The sequence below is a fragment of the Salmo salar genome, chromosome 22, assembly GCF_965601325.2.
Source record: "Salmo salar chromosome 22, fSalSal1, whole genome shotgun sequence".
Taxonomy (NCBI): Eukaryota; Metazoa; Chordata; class Actinopteri; order Salmoniformes; family Salmonidae; genus Salmo; species Salmo salar.
The window spans coordinates 40,887,432-40,901,845 of record NC_138312.1 but is presented as its reverse complement, the minus strand read 5'-3'; the positions used below and the strand labels follow the sequence as shown (position 1 = coordinate 40,901,845).

General features: G+C 45.3%; 1 protein-coding gene across 2 annotated transcripts in view; it reads right to left on the bottom strand.

The window, feature by feature from the left end:
• Positions 1-14,414, bottom strand: part of LOC106583528 (receptor-type tyrosine-protein phosphatase gamma) — a 258,643-nt gene that overhangs the window by 193,335 nt on the left and 50,894 nt on the right. The window lies entirely within an intron of this gene.

Genomic DNA, 14,414 nt, shown 5'->3' with positions numbered 1-14,414 from the left:
GTGTGTGTGTGTGTGTGTGTGTGTGTGTGTGTGTGTGTGTGTGTGTGTGTGTGTGTGTGTGTGTGTGTGTGTGTGTGTGTGTGTGTGTGTGTGTGTGTGTGTGTGTGTCGGATGGCGGGGGAATAGGAGGAAACCGGGAGGAAGTGAGGACAGGAGGAGAGGAGAGAGTGGGCAGCAGAAGCAGAAAGGAAACAGCCTGGGGTGCCCCAAAACAGCTAATTAGGCCACAAATCACAGACAAGCACAAACCACATCCCTGGATGATTACTACAGCTACCCAGCCCAGTCTAAACCCTGCTACCCCTGTCCAGCCCCGTCCACTCCCCACCCCACCCCAAAAATGTCAGGGCTCTACGCTGACCATTTTTTACAAGGACCACATGTGCACCTAAGTTGAAAAATGTAGGCGCACACAAAGAAATGTAGCACAATGAAAAAAGAAGAAGAGCTATACTGTAATCATAACAAATGAGAGAAATCATCTTATTCCAATGAGTCATCACATTTCATGTCAGTACAGCCCGCAAGCTCTCCATCAGTACAAACTACAGTGCCCCGAAACATTGACTTAAGAACAGATCTGAGTTCTCCTCCAGTCTTTACATGCTGTGGACTATAGCCTGTTGTCCAGGGCCTGTATTTATCAAGCGTCTTAAGGTGCTCATCTAAGATCAGGTCCTCCATATCCATAACAATCTTCTTCAGTGTGATCTAAAAGGAAAACTGCTACCTGATTAGCACTCCTACTCTGGTCCTGCAAGGTAAGCGTGGACAACAATAGTTGCTTCAGGTTTACACACGGAGCATCCTGCTAATTCCGAACCACAAATCTATAGTTACCGGCGTAATTCACTTATCCAGAGATAACAGGGTAAGGAAAAACTACTAAAATGAACAGAGGAAGGAATCAAGGAGTGCTAAAAGGGATGAAGATGCAGGCCAGGAAGCAGTCATCGTAAACTAAATCCCACCAAGTCAACGTCTTACTAAGAACACTGCCATCTGTGTTGATAAATATCTACAGTACCTGTTAAAGCTACAGATGACACCTTCAATGAATTTATTATAGTTACTGCCATTCTGCAGGCAGTTACTCCAGTACTGTACATTAGCAGGTGTGAATGCAATGGAGGATGAGGTATGAAGGGGACTCATACAATGATCAACAGGGATTCAACAAGTTTCACATTTTGCAGGTGTTGACAGTCTGTGTCCTCTCTCTCTGGATGCAGTAAATATATTAGGAATGTAAATACATGGGGGATTTGTGTGTGTGGACGCCGAGCTAATGATCCATAAATCTATGCCACCCTTATGACAGCATTATCAAATAAAATTAAATAAAATTGTATTAGTCACATGCGACGAATATAATAGTTGAAGACCTTACAGTGAAATGCTTACTTACAAGCCCTTAACCAACAATGCAGTTTAAAAAATACGAATAAGAAATGAAAGGAACAAGTAATTAAAGAGCAACAGTAAAATAACAATAGTGAGACTATATAGAGGGCGTACCGGTACAGAGTCAATGTGCGGGGTCACCAGTTAGTTGAGGTAATTGAGTTAACGTGTACATGTAGGTAGAGTTATTAAAGTCATTATGCATAGATAATAACAGAGAGTAGCAGCGGCGTAAAAGAGGGGGGTGGGCAATGCAAATAGCCTGGGTAGCCATTTGATGTTCAGGAGTCTTATGGCTTGGGGGTAGAAGCTGTTTAGAAGCCTCTTGGACCAAGACTTGGCGCTCCGGTACCGCTTGCCATGCAGTAGCAGAGAGAACAGTCTATGACTATGGTGGCTGGAGTCTTTGACAATTTTTAGGGCCTTCCTCTGACACCGCCTGGTATGTACTGGGCCGTATGCACTACCCTCTGTAGTGCCTTGCGGTCTGAGGCCGAGCAGTTGCCATACCAGGCAGTGATGCAACCAGTCAAGATTTTCTCGATGGTGCAGCTGTAGAACTTTTTGAGGATCTGAGGACCCATGCCAAATCTTTTCAGTCTCCTGAGGTCGAATAGGTTTTGTCGTGCACTCTTCACGACTGTCTTGGTGTGCTTCAACCATGTTAGTTTGTGTAATGGAAATTATATGATTAAAGGTTTGACTAAATGATTTCACTCAGAAACCATATAACCTGTTGAAATGTATTCGAAATTATAAAGCTATAATAATGGGTTAAAAACTATATTCCAATACTGTGTGTGAGTAAGACACTGTTACTATTTCAAAATGAACAGGGCATAGTTGATAAGACGACCTTGTGAGAGGAACAGGAACAGGGCCTCCCTAAGTTAGGGAGGGGAACAACTGCCCAAAAACGGCAAGGCTGGCAAAAGATAAGGAGACAGGTGGTCTGGGTACTGTGGAAAAATACAGCCGCCTAAAGCGGGGTGGAGTTCTCTACTGATGTAAGTTATTTGTGTGTGTGTGGTAATATAGAAGGCTGTGTGCATTGTATGAATTTTAGAGCTCTCATAAATAAACGTTTTGACCATTGTAGGCTGGTTCTCCATCTGCTTCATTCAACCGGAATCTTACACACTCTGGGGGGGGGGGGGGGGGGGGGCAGACTGAGTAGTTTAATTGAAGTTCGGTTTAAGAACATTGATAACTTAATTCACGTAACAGTTTGTTGCCGATCCGTCTGGCCCTGCGGCCTTGTGAATGTTGACCTGATTAAAGGTCTTACTCACATCGGCTGCAGATATCGTGATCACACAGTCGTCCGGAACAGCTGGTGCTCTCATGCATGTTTCAGTGTTATTTGCCTCGAAGTGAGCATAGAAGTAGTTTAGCTCATCTGGTAGGTTCGTGTAACTGGGCAGCTCTTGGCTGTGCTTCCCTTTGTAGTCTGTAATGGTTTGCAAGCCCTGCCACATCCGACTAGCATCGGAGCTTTTGTAGTTCGAATCGATCTTAGTCCTGTATTGATGCTTTGCCTGTTTGATGGTTCGTCGGAGGGCATAGCGGGATTTCTTATAAGCTTCCAGGGTAGAATCCCGCGGTCTTAGTGCCAGCATCGGTCTGTGGTGGTAGACAGCTATGAAAAATACATATGAAAACTCTCTAGGTAGATAGTGTAGTCTACAGCTTATCATGAGATACTCCACCTCAGGCGAGCAAAACATTGAGACTTCCTTAGATATCGTGCACCAGCTGTTGTTTCCAAATATACATTGTCCGCCCCTTTGTCTTACCAGATGCTGCTGTTCTATCCTGCCGATACAGTGTATAACCATCCAGCTGTATGTTGATAATGTCGTCGTTCAGCCACGACTCCGTGAAGCATAAGCTATTATAGTTTTTAATGTCTCGTTGGTAGTTTAATCTTCCTCGTAGGTTGTCGATTTTATTTTCCAGTGATTGCATGTTAGCCAGTAGAATGGAAGGCAGAGGGGGTTTATTCGATGCCTACAAATTCTCAGAAGGCAGCCCAACCTCCGTCCTCTTTTTCTCCGTCTTCTCTTCACTCAAATGACAGGGATATGGGCCTGTTCCAGGGAAATCAGTATGTCCTTCACGTCGGGCTCGTCGGACTCGTTAAAGGAAAAAAAAGCTTCTGCCAGTTTGTGGTGAGTAATCGCTGTTCTGATGTCCAGAAGTTATTTTAGGTCATAAGAGACGGCAGCAGCAACATTATGTACAGAAAAAGTAAAAAAATAAGTTACAAACAACGCAAAAAAACGAACAAAAAACACATTTGGTTAGGAGCACGTAAAACGTCAGCCATCTTCTTCGGCGCCATGATACAGGACTTATGACACATTTCTTATGATGATGACATCTCCGTTATCTTAATGCTCCTCCTTAGGCCTCTTATAACCACAATAAGGTAGCAAATGTTATTGCATATATTTCATCTGCCCCCTGCAGTTCAGACAGCATAACAACATTAGAGCAGAGAGAACCTGTGTGCTCAGGCTGGCAATCACAGTGTTACCATCCATCGGGCCATTACCATCCCATCATCATCACCGTAGGCTGGCAATCTGAGCCACATTCTCCTTATTACCCATCCCATCAGGCCAGGCATGTCCTCATCTGTTAGACTGGAGTAATGGCACGGCACCAACAGCTAGTCAGCCACTGACACCTCAATGCTCCAGAACCACTTAAAAAATATAGAGGCTGACGTCTCAATACTCTATATAGCCAGTAAAGTAAAACAGCAATCGACTCACTATCCACATATAACGAGCTTATTGCTGAAGTAATGTTTCAATTTTATTGACAGATTATTTTAGGCTAAACTGGAGTTTTCAGCCAGCCAGTGTTAAGATAGGCTAGTTACTCACATCAGCCCAGGCTATGAGGTGATCTACAATACTGGATGCTTGTCTAGGCAGCACTGGCCCAGCATATTCATCTCAATATGCCCTCATTGCAACACTGCAATCAATCAATCAGCCACCAAAAAAAGCTCAGCGTTGTCACATACAAATCCCCCATGTATTGACACCCCTGATATATTTACTGCATCCAGAGAGAGAGGACACAGACTGTCAAAGGCAGGCAGGCAGAGATGGAAGATGATTTGGAGATTCCGCACACAAATTAGTTCCTGCCAGGGTGATACATCATGGAGAATTAAGAGGTCTCTGTCTTCACCTCACCTCACACACCAGAACCTGGGCGGCCGACAGCCATATTGGCACATCTGTCAGGAGAGGATAGAGGAACCCAGCCAGGACAGAGACTGTGTGTGTGTGTGTGTGTGTGTGTGTGTGTGTGTGTGTGTGTGTGTGTGTGTGTGTGTGTGTGTGTGTGTGTGTGTGTGTGTGTGTGTGTGTGTGTGACACCCAGGACAGAGACAGAGATGGATGGACCAATCACAGCTCCACAATTGGCTGATCTGATCTGACCAGCAATAACCAAGATGGATCCTCCTATCCTGTGTCAGCTTGCAGCGTGCCAGCACCGGGGGAATTCATTTTTAATAATTAGTGTTCACTTCCAGCGAGCATCTCGGAGTCTCTTCAACAGGAATTACGTGCAGGTAGATTGAAAGGGTTGCAAGGCATCCGACAGCAAGGTGCTAGAGGGTGGTGAGTATGGTCCAGTACATCACTGAGGCCGAGCTCCCTGCCATCAAGGACCTCTACACCAGGCAGTATAGACTACAACCACCCGAGTCCTAGACTTTTCTCTCAGCTGGAACCAACAGGACCCTGAACAGCTTCTACTCCCAAGCCATAAGACTCTTCCTCGCACCCTTCGATCCTTCCTGTCCTCGGGCTCGTGCAGTGGGGAGATCTTCGTGGGCTATACTTGTCCTTTTCTCAGGGTAGTAAGTTAGTGGCCTGTTGATATCCCTATACTGGTGTGGGGCCTGTGCTTTGCTAAAGTGGGTGGAGTTATATGCTGCCTGATTGTCCCGGTCCGGGAGTAACTTTGGATGGGGCCAGTGTCCCCCGACCCCCTCTGTCTCAGCCTCCAGTATCTATGATGCAACAGTCTATGTGCCGGGGGGCTAGGGTCAGTCTGTTATATCTGGTGTAATTTTCCTGTCTTAGCTGGTGTCCTGTGTGACCTTAGATATGCTCCCTCTAATTCTCCCATCTCTCTCTCCCCTCCCCGAGGACTAGGTAGTCCATGCCTCAGGACTACCTGGCCTGACGACTCCTGGCTGTCCCCGTCCCTAGTCCACCCCTCAGAGCCTGGTTCCTCTCTAAGTTTCTTCCTAGGTTCCTTCCTTTCTAGGTCGTTTTTTCTAGGTACCGTGCTTCTACATCTGCATTGCTTGCTTGCTCACTGGGTTTTAGGCTCGGTTTCTGTATAAGCACTTTGTGACAACTGCTGTTGTAAAAAGAGCTCTATAAATACATGTAATGGATTGATTGACTATTAAAGAAGACTGCTAAATAGCTAATCAAATGGCTACCTGCATTGACTCTTTTTTGCAGTAACTCTCTTGCACTGACTCTATGCACACACCCTGACATCCCAACAAGCACGCACGCACACACACACACACACACACACACACACACACACACACACACACACACACACACACACACACTCTACAGTACATACGCCCACACACGCATATGTGCATACTGACGCCACACACACACTCACCACATCACTGCTGCTACTGTCTATTATCTATCCTGTTGACTAGTCACTTTACCCCTACCTATATGTTAAAAGCTACTTCGTACCCCTTCACATCGACTTGGTACTGGTACTCCCTGCATATAGCCATGTTACTTTTACTCCTTACTGTTATTCATTATTCACTTGTGTATTCATTCCTCGTGTCACTATTTCAATGTTTTATTAAATGTTTCATCCTAACTCTGCATAGTTGGAAAAGGACCCGTCAGTTAGCATTTCACTGTTAGTCTACACCTGTTGTTCACAAAGCATGTTACAAATACAATTTTATTTGATTTTATTTGGTTGACAATTCACATCATCAGTGAAAGACACACACACACACACCAATGACACAATGAGTTATAAATGACGGGTGTTGAGCTGCTATCCTCGCGGGGAGCCGTGTGTGTCTGAGCCACAGAGTGTGATTGTAAATGCACATTGTAGCACGGCCGCAATGGCTGCCTCATTCTCAGACAGGTGAATACGTCTCCCCTCTCTCCAGGGAGCTGAGAATAACTCAGTCCCTTACCCTGAGAGAGAGAGCTCCCTGTCTGACTGGGTTGTATGGAACCCCCCTCTTTTAACTGGCCTGGAGACTCCTTCCATAGAGAACATTGACATTAGAGTCAAGGTTGTATTTTGAATGGAACCTCCCTTTAACTGGCCTTCTGACCATACGGAGGAACAGGGTTTAAACAGAGCAGGTAGTCTGCCTCCTCTCTGTTCTGTTCTGCCATGGCTTGGTTTGCCTTGGTTCAGTGACCAACGCAGCACCACAATCAGAGAGAGGAGGGAGGAGAGATAAAGGGCAAGAAACAAGGGTGATGTGGGGAGAGGGGATACAGGAAAGCGAGAACTTGTGTGTATGTGTGAGAGAGAGCGAGAGAGACAGAGAGTGAGAGATCAGGAAAAGAGTGAAGAGAGAGGAGGAGCCGACACACACATCGGCACATGCTCTGTTGCATTCTAGGACAAAGCTATCTTCCTGAAGGCAGTCTGATCTGTGGAGCCATTCTACATGTTCTCATCCACAACAACAGCAACATGTAATGGTTGCTTTAAAGATGTAAACACAGAGAAACAGACAATAGTACAAACTCTCTCTCTGAGGATAGGTAGGTAGTTGGACACTAGCCATAACAATCAGCAGTTCTATTAGTACTGCATTACCGTTGTGAAAGGTGAGGTGAGGGGTTGCTAACTGTGAGGCACATTCCCTTCCTGAGTCTCCTAGGAGTAGAATGATCCACAGCCTGGGAGAGTATCTTTCAGCCCCATACTCAGGCAAGCTAACCAACCACCTCTCCAGTTCTCCCTCCATCACCTTGACCATGCAGTGCCAACACCGACTGGAGACAGTACATCTGAGTGACCCATTATGCTCCACTGACCATGGCTGACTGACAATAGTGTACTGCATGCAGGATGTGTGTCCATGTAACTGCCTAAATAAAGGAAACACCCACTTAAAGTGTCTTAATAAGGTGTTGGGCCACCACGTGCCACCAGAACAGCTTCAATGCGCCTTGTCATAGATTCTACAAGTGTCTGGAACTCTATTGGAGCAATGTGACACCATTCTTCCATGAGAAATTCCATAATTTGGTGTTTTGTTGATGGAGGTGGAAACTGCTGTCTCAGGATTAGAGGTCGACCGATTAATCGGAATGGCCGATTAATTAGGGCCGATTTCAAGTTTTCAAGACAATCGGTAATCGGCATTTTTGGACTCCGATTATGGCCGATTACATTGCACTCCACGAGGAGACTGCGTGTGCAGCAAGGAGCCAAGGTAAGTTGCTAGCTAGCATTAAACTTACCTTATAAAAAACAATCAATCTTAATATAATCACTAGTTAACTCCCCATGGTTGATGATATTACTAGTTTATTTAGCTTGTCCTGCGTTGCATATAATCGATGCGGTGCCTGTTAATTTCTCATCGACTCACAGCCTACTTCGCCAAATGGGTGATGATTTAACAAAAGTGCATTCGCAAAAAAAGCACTGTCGTTGCACCAATGTGTACCTAACAATAAACATCAATGCCTTTATTAAAATCAATACACAAATATAGTATACACAAGCTCTGTTGCGGAAAGACGGATACATGTTTGATAGTGTCTTGATGCTGTACTGTTTGTCCTTCATGTTCTAATACTTTAATGTTACCCCTTCCTTGTGTTTTTTGTAATAAATAATCAAAAATATTTAAAAAACACACAAGTATATATTTTTAAATCTGCATATTTAGTTAATATTGCCTGCTAACATGAATTTATTTTAACTAGGGAAATTGTCACTTCTCTTGCATTCTGTGGAAGCAGAGTCAGGGTATATGCAGCAGTTTGGGCTGCCTGGCTCATTGCGAACTCTGTGTAGACTATTTCTTCCTAACAAAGACTCTAATTAATTTGCCAGAATTGTACATAATTATGACATAACATTGAAGGTTGTGCAATGTAACAGCAATATTTAGACTTAGGGATGCCACCCTAAGTATTTCACTGAAAGAATAAACGTTTTGTTTTCGAAATGATATGGTCAAATCTGGAAACTATTAACCTGTTGAGGTGTAGGGGGCAGCTGGATGAAAAACGTACCCAAATTAAACTGGTTACTACTCTGGCCCAGAAACTAGAATATGCATATTATTGGTATATTTGGATAGAAAACAATCTGAAATTTCTAAAACTGTTTGAATGGTGTCTGTGAGTATAACAGAACTCATATGGCATGCAAAAACCTGAGAAAAATCCAATCAGGAAGTGGAAAGTCTGAGAATTGTAGTTCTTCTTTTGATTCTCTATCGAAACTACAGTTTCTGTGGGGTCACGTTGCACTTCCTAAGGCTTCAATTGGCTGTCAACAGCTTTCAGAAAGTTCTTTCAGCATTCTCCTGTCACTGGGCAGATAATAGGAGCTCAGTCAATCAGTGGACTGCCTGTGGGGATTGGATATGCGTGATCCCGCGAGCGCGCCCCTCCTTTTTCTTCTTGAATGAATATGCTATTGTCCGGTTGGAATATTATCGCAATTTTACGTTTAAAATACTATAAAGATTGATTTTAACCTCTATGGGCTAGGTGGGACGCTAGCGTGCCACCCGTGGTGCACTCCATCAACAGCAGGTGCATTTCAAGAGCGGCAAATTTGAATCCAAATAAATGTCAAAATTCAAATTTTTCAAAAATACAACTATTTTACACCATTTGAAAGATAAACATCTCCTTAATCTAACCACGTTTTACGATTTCAAAAAGGTTTTACGGCGAAAGCATAAATTTAGAGTATGTTAGGACAGTACATTTACAAGAGTTGTGTGTAATGTTTTGTCAATTCAAAGACAGGGTCACCAAAACCATAAAACCAGCTAAAATGATGCACTAACCTTTTACAATCTCCATCAGATGACACTCCTAGGACATTATGTTAGACAATGCATGCATTTTTAGTTCTATCAAGTTCATATTTATATCCAAAAACAGCGTTTTACTATGGCATTGATGTTGAGGAAATCGTTTCCCTCCAATAACCGGCAGTCAAGTCAGCGTCACAAATTAAATAATTAAAATTAGAAAACATTGGTAAAATATTATATTGTCATTTAAAGAATTATAGATTTACATCTCTTGAACGCAATCAACTTGCCAGATTTAAAAATAACCTTACTGGGAAATCACACTTTGCAATAATCTGAGCACTGCGCCCAGAAAAATACGCGTTGCGATACAGACTAGACGTCATGTTGGGGAGATCTAAAATCGAAAATACTATGTAAATAATCCATTACCTTTGATTCTCTTCATCAGATGTCACTTCCAGGTATCACAGGTCCATAACGAATGTAGTTTTGTTCAAAAAAGCTCATCATTTATGTCCAAAAATCTCCGTCTTGTTAGCACATGATCTAAGCCAGCCGGACTTCTCGTCATGAACGAGGGGAAAAAATATATTTACGTTCGTTCAAACATGTCAAACGTTGTATAGCATAAATCATTAGGGCCTTTTTTAACCAGAACATGAATAATATTCAAGGTGGACGAATGCATACTCTTTTATAACGTATTGGAACGAGGGTACCCAACATGAACTCGCGCGCCAGGTGTCTAATGGGACATCATCGTTCCATGGCTCTTGTTCGGTCAGATCTCCCTCCAGAAGACTCAAAACACTTTGTAAAGGCTGGTGACATCTAGTGGAAGCAATAGGAAGTGCCAAAATATTCCTCAGCCCCTGTGTTTTTCAATGGGATAGGTTTAAAGTCAATACAACACATCAGGTATCCACTTCCTGTCAGAAAATGTCTCAGGGTTTTGCCTGCCAAATGAGTTCTGTTATACTCACAGACACCATTCAAACAGTTTTAGAAACTTTAGAGTGTTTTCTATCCATATATAATAAGTATATGCATATTCTAGTTACTGGGTAGGATTAGTAACCAGATTAAATCGGGTACATTTTTTTTATCCAGACGTGCAAATGCTGCCCCCTAGCCCTAACAGGTTTAACAGCCTTTGACATGCTTCTAAGTACGGTAATGGAACATTTTGACTTTTCGTCTCTGGTACCGCACTCGCGCGTTATGCCTTTGGATAGTGCTCTGTATGCACGAACAAAATAGAGGTATTTGGACATAAATAGGGATTATTTCGGACAAAAACAACATTTATTGTGGAAGTAGCAGTCCTGGGAGTGCATTCTGACGAAGATCAGCAAAGGTAAGAGAATATTTATAATACTAATTCTGAGTTTAGGTGACCCCGAACTTGGCGGGTGTCTGTATAGCTTGCTGTGATGGCGAGCTATGTACTCAGAATATTGAAAAATGTGCTTTCTCCGTAAAGCTATTTTAAATTCTGACATAGCGGTTGCATCCAGGAGTAGTCTATCTATAATTCTTTAAATAATTGTTATATATTTTGTCAAAGTTTATGATGAGTATTTTTGTAAATTGTGCACATTCACCGGAGTTTTGGTGGGAATACATTTTCTGAACATCACGCGCCAATGTAAAATGCTGTTTTTGGATATAAATATGAACTTTATCGAACAAAACATACATGTATTGTATAACATAATGTCCTAGGAGTGTCATCTGATGAAGATCGTCAAAGGTTAGTGCTTCATTTAGCTGTGTTTTGGGTTTTATTGACATGTCCTTGCTTGGAAAATGGCTGTGTGATTATTTTTGTCTATGTACTCTCCTAACATAATGTTTTGCTTTCGCTGTAAAGCCTTTTTGAAATCGGACAATGTGATTACATCAAGGAGAAGTGTATCTTTAAAATGGTGTAAAATAGTTGTATGTTTGAGAAAGTTGAATTATGACATTTTGTTGTTTTGAATTTACCGCCCTGATATTTCACTGGCTGTGTCCAGTAGGGTCGCTAGCGTCCCACGTAGCCCATAGAAGTTAATGACCTAAGGCTCGAATTTCTGTGTGTTATTATATTATAATTAAGTGTATGATTTGATAGAGCAGTCTGACTGAGCGGTGGTAGGCACTAGCAGGCTTGTAAGCATTCATTCAAACAGCACTTTCCTGCATTTGCCAGCAGCTCTTTGCTGTACTTCAAGCATTGCGCTGTTTATGACTTCAAGCCTATCAACTCCCGAGATTAGGCTGGCAATACTATAGTGCCTATAAGAACATCCAATAGTCAAAGGTATATGAAATACAAATGGTCTAGAGAGAAATAGTCATATAATTCCTATAATAACTACAACCTAAAACTTCTTACCTGTGTCACGTTTATCTGAAGAATGGGACCAAGGCGCAGTGTGTGTATCGTTCCACATTTTATTGTAACTGTGAAACTATGCAAGACATATAAATAAACTTGTCACGCCCTGACCAGGTGAACTCTTCTATTTTGGTCAGGGTGTGGCATTTCTATAGTTTATTTTCTATGTTTTTGGTATAGCCTTGCTTTGGGGCGTATTTCTATGTTGGGTTCTGTCGATTCCCAATCAGAGACAGCTGTCACTAGTTGCCTCTGATTGGGGAATCATATTTAAGTTCCTTTTCCCCCCACGATGTTTGTGGGTTGTTGTCTCTTTTTGTTGGAGCAGTAGCGATACGTTTATTCTCTGTTTTGACCGTGTTATTTCAGTCTGTAATAAATAACATGAGTTCGCTCCCAGCTGCGCCTTGGTCCACTTCTTCCTTCCTGCACGACGATCGTTACAGAACAACCCACCAAACCAGGACCAAGCAGCGGGAGGAAAAGGAGCGCGAGAGATGGGCTCGCGAGGGAAAGGAGTTCTGGACCTGGGAGGAGATCATGTCGGGGAAAGGACCCTGGCGGAAGGATTCCCAGGTCGAGGAGGTGATGCCAGCCGGTGGAAGGAGTCGCAGGCGGCGGTCGAGGAGGCCCGGAAGACACCCCCAAGAAAAAATTTTTGGGGGGCTAATGGGGTGGTCCGGAAGGGCAGAGGAAGAGCCCAGACCACTGTTCTCGTGGGGGATAACGGCGAAGGAGGAGGCAGAGATGTGGCAGGTCCTGGAGGACCTGCGTAGGGACAGCGTGGAGGAAGAGCCTTGGGTGGCAGAGGTGCGCACGGTATCGCCAGTGCGCCTGCACAGCCCAGTGCGCTCTGTGCCAGCGCCCCACATTTGCCGGGCTAGGGGGAGTGTTCAGCGAGGACGTGTTGTGCCGGCTCAGCGCTCCTGGCCTCCGGTGCCCCTTCTCGGTCCGATGTATCCTGCGCCGAGGACGCGCACTGTGTCTCCGGTACGGCTACACAGCCCAGTGCGTTCTGTGCCAGCGCTCCACACTTGCGAGGCTAAGGTGGGTGTTGAGCCAGAACGGGTGATGTCAGCTGTGCACTTGTCAGCTGTCAGCTGTGCTTTCTATGGACAGGACGTGACAGTACCCCCCCCCCCAAAGGTGCGGACACCGAACGCAAACCTGAAGAAAAAAAAAGGGAGGGTTAGGGTGGGTTACTAATGTCGGTGGCGGCTCTGGTGCAGGACAAAGAACCTTCTCATCCCGCGGATCCTCCTGCATCGGAGGCGGTTCTGGTGCGGGACGAAGAACCCTCTCCTCCTGCTTATCCGCCAGCATAGGAGGCGGCTCCGGTTTGCGGCGTAGCCCCCGCTCCGCCTGCTGATCCCTCCGCTTTTGTGTTACCGGACCGTGGCTCATCGCCGAAGAACCCGGACCGTGGATCATCCCCGGAGGCTCTAAACTGGGAACTCCCGCTGGAGACTCCGGGACCGCGGACCGCCGCTGGAGGCTCCGGACCGTGGACCGCCGCTACAGGCTCCGCCCCATGGATTTTCACTGGAGGCTCCGGGCCATGGATTATCACTAGAGGCTTCATGCCATGGATCATCACTACAGGCTCCGGGCCATGGATCATCACTGGAGGCTTCGTGCCATGGATCATCACTGGAGGCTTCTTACGTGGAGCCGGAACATGTCTCACCAGACTGGGGAGATGCAATGGAGGCCGGATACGCAGAGCAAGCACAGGATATACTGGGCCGTGGAGGCGCACTGGAGCTCTGGAGCGTAGGGCTGGCACAACCCGTCCTGGCTGGATGCTTACTTTAGCCCGGCAAGTGCGGGGCGCTGGCACAGGACGAACTGGGCTGTGAAGGCACACTGGCGACACAGTGCGTAGAGCTGGCGCAGGATATACTGGGCCGTGGAGGCGCACTGGAGGTCTGGAGCATATGGCTGGCACAACCCGTCCTGGCTGGATGCTCAGTTTAGCCCGGCATGTGCGGGGCGCTGGCACAGGACGAACTGGGCTGTGAAGGCGTACTGGCGACACAGTGCGTAGAGCTGGCGCAGGATATCCTGGATCGAGGAGGCGTACTGGAGACCAGGAGTGCTGAGCCGGCACAATCTGTCCTGGCTGAATGCCCACTCTAGCACGGCAAATGCGGGGCGCAGGCACCGAGCGCACCGGGCTATGAATGCGCACTGCAGATATAGTGCGCATCACAGCATAACACGGTTACTCTCGCTGTCTCCACCTGCTTCCATGGCAGGGTCTTGTCCCCTGCCATTACCTCCTCCCAGGTCCAGGACGTCCTCCACTCTCTCTTCTCCAGGATCCCTGCTCCTCCTGGGCACACTGCTTGGTCCATTTTTGGTGGGAGATTCTGTCATGTTTGTCTGAAGAATGGGACCAAGGCGCAGCGTGTGTATCGTTCCACATTTAATTAAAACTGTGAAACTATGCAAGACATACAAATAAACTACTGGACAAAATAACAAACCGTGACGAAGATTTGAAACATACACCACCTCAAAATAATCTCCCACAAACCCAGGTGGGAAAAACAACCA